The sequence below is a fragment of the Chrysochloris asiatica genome, unplaced genomic scaffold (assembly GCF_000296735.1).
Source record: "Chrysochloris asiatica unplaced genomic scaffold, ChrAsi1.0 scaffold00099, whole genome shotgun sequence".
NCBI lineage: Eukaryota > Metazoa > Chordata > Mammalia > Afrosoricida > Chrysochloridae > Chrysochloris > Chrysochloris asiatica.
In genome coordinates this window covers 5,458,331-5,466,598 of record NW_006408617.1, presented here as the reverse complement: position 1 = coordinate 5,466,598, position 8,268 = coordinate 5,458,331, and positions in this window count along the sequence as shown.

Here is an 8,268-nt window from a genome sequence, read left to right as displayed (position 1 = left end):
TTCTTTCACCATACTTATTCAACCTGCATGCTGAGCAAATAAGTCAAGAAGCTGGGTTCTATGAAGAAAAATGTGGCATTAGGATTGGAGGAAGACTCATTAACAACCTGTGATATGCAGATGCTACAACCTTGGTTGCTGAAAGTGAAGAGGACTTAAAATATTTACTGATGAAGATCAAAAAACATCCCTTTGGTATGGATTACATCTCAATGTAAAGAAAACATAAATCCTTTCCACTGGACCAATAAACATCAACAGAGAAAAGATTGAAGTTGTCAAGGACTTCTTTCTTCTTGGATCTACTATTAACACTCACAGAAGCAGCAGTCAAGAAATCAAATGATGTAATGCATAAGGCAAATCTGATGCACAAGAACATTTTAAAGACTTGAGGAACAAAGATGTTAGCTTAAGGACTAAGGTGCTCCTGACCGAAGCCATTGTATTTTCAATAACATTGTATTTTCACATATGAAAGCTGGACAGTAAATAAGGAAGACCATAGAAGAATTGATGCTTTTGAATTATGATGTTGGAGGAGAATATTGAAAGTGCCATGGGCTGCCAAAAGAACCGATAGATTCATTTTGGAAGAAGTGCAGCCAGAGTGCTCCTGGAGGCCAAGATGATCAAACTTCATCTCTCATACTTTGGAAATATTGTCAGGAGTTACCAGTTGCTGGAGAAGGATAGAATGCTTGGTAAGGTGCAGGGTCAGAGAAAAAGAGGAAGACACCCAGTGAGATGGATTGGCCAAGTGGCAGCATCGATGGACTCAAGCATGGCAACAGCAGTGAGGTAGGCCCAGGATTGGGCAGTGTTTCATTCTGCTGTGCATAGGGTCACTATGGGTCGGCACCGACTCGATGGCACCTAACAACAACAACAATGCAAGTATATAACTGAGAGAACTCATCTGCAGGCATCCTCTGATTGCAGACATGTTTAAACATATTTTGTTTGGAATAAACTGACACATATGAACTGAAGTCCTATCAAAAATATTTTTTGACTTAAAAAGTAAGTCAAAATTTTTAAACATATATCCCTTGGAGTCCTGGTGTGGTGCTGTAGGTTAATGCACCAGACTGCCAAGCCATTTGAACTGCAAGGTCGGCAGTTCAAGCTCACCAGCTGCTCCTTGAAAACCCTATACAGGGTCGCTGTTTGTCGGAATCGAATCAACAGCACTTAACAACAACAACATATCTGAAAAGGGATTTATATTGAGAATATATAAAGAACTCTTACAACACATTAATTTAAAACAATAATAAATGGGCCAACAATTTGAATAAACATATATCCAAAGTGATATAAAAGTAGCCAATAAGCACAGGAGAATATTTAAACACCATCAAACATAATGGAAACACAAATATTTCATACTCACTGGTGTGGCACTGTAGGATACAGCACTGGACGTCAAACCACAAGATCAGCTGTTGAAACCCACTACATTCTCTGCTGCACAAGACCTTTTTCAAGTGTTGAAGAGCAGAGATGTCAGCTTGAGGACTAAGGTGTGCCTGATCCAAGCCATGGTGTTTTCAGTAACCTCATATGTATGTGAAAGCTGGACAGTGAATAAGGAAGACTGTAGAAGACTTGATGCTTTTGAGTTATGGTGTTGGAGGAGAATATTAAAAGTGCCATGGGCTGCCAAAAGAACCAATAGACCTGTTTTGGATGAAGTGCAGCCAAAGTGTTCCTGGAGGCCAAGATGGCTAAGCTTCGTCTCTCCTATTTTGGACATATTGTCAGGAGGGACCAGTCACTGGAGAAGGATATCATGTTTGCTAAGGTGGAGGGTCAGAGAAAAAGAGGAAGACCCCCCAATGAGATGGATTGGCCAAGTGGCAGCATTAATGGACTCAAGTTTGGCAACAATAGTGAGGTTGGCCCAGGATCAGGCAGTGTTTCGTTCTGCTGTGCATAAGGTCACTATGGGTCGGTACCAACTCAATGGCACCTAACAACAACAACAATATCCATTCTCTGAAATGTTGCCCATAGCTTGCCATGATTGACACAGTCAAAAGCCTTCACACAGTCAGTAAAGCACAAATCAGCATTTGTGACACATTCCCTTTTTTGGTTGTTATTATTGCAAAACTATAGTCAAAACATCTCAATGTGCTGGGAAAAATGAGTCAACTCTTAAAAAAAGAAAACAGAATGTTTATTAGAGTTCAATATAAGGCACTAGATTTAGATACGAAACTCTAAATTTGAGATAGATCAAGTTCAATGAAATTAAGTCTAAAGAAGAAAAGGTAAGGTTCTGCTGTTTCCACAATAAATCTCAAACTAGAACAGTTTAGAGACCATTTTCTTTGGCTCTCTATATTACTTTGGTATTCATGTAAAGCAATGTGATTTTAGCTAATCAAATAGACAACCCCTGAGGAATAGATCAGATGAAATGTTGATGAAAAAATCAGACAAATGGGAAAACACCCAGAAATTTGCAAGAGCTACATACAAGCAAGAGTTACTGCTATTTTAAATCAGAAGCATATAAAAATGTAGGGAGACCTAGGAGATACAGGAAGATATGTTGCTGTTGTTAAGTACCACGGAGTCTATTCTAGCTCATAGCAACACTATGTTCAACAAATTGTTGCTGTTTTGAGTCCATTGTTACAGCCACCTTGTCAATCCATCTCACTGAGGATCCTCTATCAAACATGATGCTGTTCTCCAGAGACTAGTCCCTACTGATTTATGTCCAAAATACTACATGAAGCCTTCCATCCTTGCTTCTAAGGAAAGCTCCAGCTATACTTCTTTTAATACAGCTTTGCTTGTTCTTCTGGTAGTCCATAGTGTATTCCGTATTCTTTTGAAATATCATAATCCAAATGCAGCATTTTTTCTTTGTTCTTCCTTATTCACTACAGAGCTTTCACATGCATACAAGGAGATTGAAAATACCATGCTTGGTGACAGGCACACCTAAGTCTTCTAAGTGACATCTTTGCTCTTTAACACTTTAAATAGGTCTTTTGCACCAGATTTCCCAGATTCAATATATCATTTGATTTCTTGACTGCTGCACCCATGAGCAATAATTGTGGATTCAAGTGAAATAAAATTCTTGACAACTTCTGTCGTTTCTCCGTTTATCATCATGTTCCTTATTGGTCCAGTTGTGAGAATATTTGTTTTCTTTACACTGAGGTTGTAGCCTTTGAATTTCGTCAGTAAGTGCTTTAAATCATCTTTGCTTAAAGCAAGTAAGCTTGCATCATCTGCACTGTTCAACACTACTACTGAAGGTTTGAGCTTTTACTTAATTTCTTTCAGCCTGAGAAACACTGAGCACATTCTTACCTTTTGGTTGTCTAACTCCAGATCTTTGTGCGTTTCATTATAATGCTTTATTTTGTCTTCTTGAGCTACACTTTGAAATTTTCTATTCAGCTCTTGTACTTCATATTTCTTCTAGTTGATTTAGCTTCTCTAGGTTTAAGAGCATGTTTCATTTTCTTCTGATGTCCATTTTGATATTTTCTTTCTTTCCTGTCTTTTTAATGACCTTTTGCTTTCCTCAAGTATGATATCAAGAGATGCCATCCCACAATTTTTCTTGTTTTCAGTCAATAGCATTCAGTGCATCAAATCTATTCTTGAGATGGTCTCCAAAATTAAAGTGGGATATATTCAAGGTTCTATTTTGTCTTTCGTGGACTTGTTTTCGTACTCTTAAGCTTTAACTTTAACTTGCATATGAACAATTGATGGTCTGTCCTTCAGTTGGCCCCTGATTTTGTTTTGGCTGATGATATTGAGCTTCTCAACTATCTCTTTCCACAGAAGTAGTTGTATTCCATCTGGAGAGGTCCACCTGTACAGTCCCTGTTTATATCGTTGAAAAAGGGTATTTGCATTGACTATATCATTTCTGTTGCAAATCCTATCACGCGATCTCCGTCATTATTTCTATCACCAAACGCATATTTTCCAAATACCAATCCTTCCTCTTGATTTCCAACTTTCACATTACAACCAATGGTAATTATCAATGCATCTTGATTACAAGTTTGATCAATTTCAAACTAAGACAATTGGTTTATTGTTGTTGTTAAGTGCTGTTGAGTTGGTTCTGATTCATAGTAACCCTTTATAGGGTTTTCAAGGAGTGGCTTATCCTATAGCACCACACCGGGACACCAAAAGAAGTTGGTAGAACTCTTCAGTTTCACCATCATTGACGTTAGTGATTGGTGTAGAAATTTTAATAAAAGTGGTATTAAATTGTCTTCCTTGTAGGCATATAGATATACTATTACCTTATCACAGACAGCATTATACTTCAAGATAGGGCTAGAAATAGTCTTTTTAATGATGAATATTATTCCATTCCTCTTCAATTAGTCATTCCTGGTATTATATCCACTGAAACTGTCCTATACCAGTCGTGTAGTGGATTATGAACTGAGCTGCTAACTACAAAGTCAGTAGTTCTAATCTATCAGTCATTCTGTGGAAGAAAGATAAAGCTTTCTGCAACCATAAAGATTTACAGCCCTGAAAGCCTACACAGAGTAGCTATGTATTGGAACCAACTTGATAGTACACAACCACCACCACTACAATATCTATAATATCAAGTTTCACACCTTTCATTTAACTTTGACAACATGCAATTTTCCTAGGTTTGTAGTTTGCACATTTCACATTATAATTATTGATCAATACTTGCAACTGCTTCCTCTTATTTTGAGTTGTGCCACATCAGCAAATGAAGGTTCCCAAAGTAGGCAACCATGTTGTTGTTGTTATGTGCCGTGGAGTCGATTCCGACTCATAGCGACCCTATACAGGTTTTCTGAGGCTATAAATCTTTACGGGAGCACAACGCCTCATCTTTCTCCCGTGGAACAGCTGGTAGTTTCGAACTGCTGACCCTGAGGTTCGCAGCCTGATTCGTAACCACTACGCTACCAGAGCTCCTTAAGAAAAGAAATAGGAAGAGATAGAAAGATACTTTCTAACAGTAAGAGTGTCTTTGACTGAGTTATTGCTAAAATGTATTTTAAGTTAGGTCAGGCAAAAAAGTCATCAATTTACTTGGATGTTCAGCTACTACATACCTAAAAGAAAATAGTTAAAGGAACCATTTTTTTCAGACAATGTGCTAGTAGTGCCCTTTAGATGTCATCAGATGGCATCTTTGCTTCACCTTGTCTGCTATTTTGAGCTTAGCTAGTGAGAAGACATTTGCTGTGGATACTTGTGTTTGCTACACTACATACATTCCCTCATAAGGTGATGTTTTCTCTAGAGATTTTTCTCACCCAAACTCTCAGTACTGGTGGCCTTAGCAATATTGGCACCATGTTTGGTCTCTCATGCATATATGAAACTTAAACTTGGCCAGAGCCAAGAATCCTTATTCTTCCAGTCACCAAGCCTATATCCAGTTTGTTGGATACCTTCAGAGCTGTGAGGATGTAAACTTTGGAAATGGTCAAAGAGAAGCACATTTTCCTTTTAGGTGGGCTAGAGTTGTGGTGTCCTGGTATGGTGCTGTAGAATAAACACTAGACTGCTAACACCAAGGTAGGCAGTTCAAACCCACCAAATGCTTCTCATAAATCCTACACAGGGTTACTAGGAGTCAGAACCAACTCATTGGTACTTAACAATAACAACAAGAAGAGCTGGGACGATGCAAACATTGCACTCCTGGAGACCATCTTGACACAGAGAGGTAAGTGTATCTATGAATAAAACCAACACAGAGGAAAGCAAAATAGACAACTAGAAAAGAGATTGGACCTAAGTGACTTGATATGGTTGTCTGGATGAAGGTTTGAGTGAAGCTATACCACACTCTGTCCTTTCTAGTTTCATGATTCAATAAGCTCTACTTTTCTCCCCTCACTTAAGCCAATTTTAAATGACTATTCTGTCACTTGAAGCCAAATAATCCTGAATAATTTTTACATCACTACTTGTAAAATGCCTGCTTCCTGGAAGAAAAAAGAAAATTGAGAAGTCTTTATATAGCCAGTTAAGGCCCCTACATAAGAATAAACAAATCATAAATTGAGGCTGGGTTAACATCTTTCCTTTCCAAATGATAATTACTAATGGGATTGATCTAACTTCTTGTAAAAACATAAATGGAATAGCACTATATTAAAGAAACCTTTTTATATGCAAGTGGTCAGGGAAAACATTATCAAGTATGTAATAGCTCTCAGAAAGCAGTTTTAGTTTCAGCACTTGAAATTCTTGTATTCAATTATAAATTTGTTTTATTAAATGGCCACCTCATTTTATTTGCATTTATTATATTAGGCTTTGCTTTTGCTAATGCGTAGGACACACCCTGTGAATTAGACCCTTAGGAAAATGTATTTAGTGTTTCCTGTATTTGACCTTCAAATATTTTAAATGGCCTAAAGATTGCCCAACAGATAAAATGCATACTTAAACTCAATGCCCCCAACTTGTAAAAGAAACATGGCAGACAAACTTGGCTTATTATCACATTGGGTTTTTGATATATAGAATAGAATCCTTCACAGCTTCCTTCTTTACCAACTAGCTTATTATTGTGCATTAACACATAGAATTGTAGTACTGAAGTTTTAGAGGTTAGTTAAATATTCTTCTCTCTCCACATCCTTTCTCTACAATTGAAATCATTCATCTTTCTCCATGACAGTAACTAACAAGCCCATCATAACAAAAATTGCATTTCTTTCTGTCAGATGAGTTCTTAGGAGTGATTGGATCTAGTTGATTGTGTGGTTTTAGTGATGACAGAATCTGAGAGTTGCTGGTGGTAGTTTAGGAAGTTAAAATTCTGGTTTATGATCATTGCTTTTTCTTGCTTATCAAGTTGTTCACTTGTTGCTTAAGGCTGTTTATAACTCAATTAAAAATAATTATCATCTAATTTAAGAAGTTGAGGCTTCTTCCTTAATCTTCCTGTATACTTAAAATTAGTCTTAAAAGGGGGTCTTAGGTTTGGAACAAATTTCTAATCAGTGAAGAAAAAACAGTACATGCCACTCAATCTCAGGGAAAAACAAAGCAAAACTATGAGTTACAATATAGACAGTCATCATCATTTATGTCATGCTGCTTATCAGCACTGATATAAAACCAATGCTAGCCTAATTAATCTACCAAGACACTATTCACGACACAGAGAGCACCAAGGGGGTAAAAAATCAGCAGAGTGCTCTAACAATTTTACTGGTAGAAACTTCAGTAGATGATGAGATTTGGGTAAGAAAATAAATCTGTGGGGCTTCCATCTAGTTGCCACAGCCCACTGGAAAGCATTCAGAGAGGTGGAATGGGTAGGATTAAACAGGGTGAATCAGGATGTTTAAATTTCAATCAGAAAATTTCAACCAAGAAACTAAAGTTTAACAAATTCAAGGATGCATTCCAAAGAACCTTCCAGATCAAACTAATAATGAATAAAAAAGGTTATCTGAACCTTTTCTGAAAGTTTCATGACTCTTATAACCTCTGATCCAACTCAAGAGGAGAAAATACAGTCTAGGAAGTTTAAAAGGATTTGGGAAGATGATTTCCTTTGAAACTGCTCTCAGCCCTCACCTCAAGAGAATGATAAGAGCTCGAATAGGATCAATCAGTCATAGAGCTTGAACAAATCCCCAGCAGGTAAGCAGCCACAGGGCAAAGACAAATCTTAAAAAAAAAGCTGAAATGAGCTGGCTAGCTGCTTTGGAAGCAGAACAAGAGAGAGGTGGTTTCTGCATTGGAATTGGAATCCTCTTCCAGAAATTATTAAGTCATAAAAATGCAAACGTTTCCATAATGTTGTTGTTGTTAAATGCTCTCTAGTTGGTTCCAACTCATAGCAACCCTGTATAGGGTTTCTGAGGATTGGCTGGTAGGTTTGAACTGCTGACCTTGAGGTTGTTGTTGTCAGGTGCCATCGAGTCGGAACTGACTCATAGCGACCCCATGCACAGCTAAACGAAACAATGTCCGATCCTGGGCCAACCTCACTACCACTGCCACACTTGAGTCCATCAATGATGCCACCTGGCCAACCCAACTCGTTGGAGGTCTTCTTCTTTTCCTCCGACCCTCCATCTTACCCAGGATGACATCCTTCTCCAGCGATTGTTCCCTCCTGACAATATGTCCAAAGTATGAGAGACGAACTTTAGCCATCTTGGCCTCCAAGGAGCACTCTGGCTGCACTTCTTCCAAAACAGATCTATTGGTTCTTTTGGCAGTCCATGGCACTTTTAGTATTCTCCT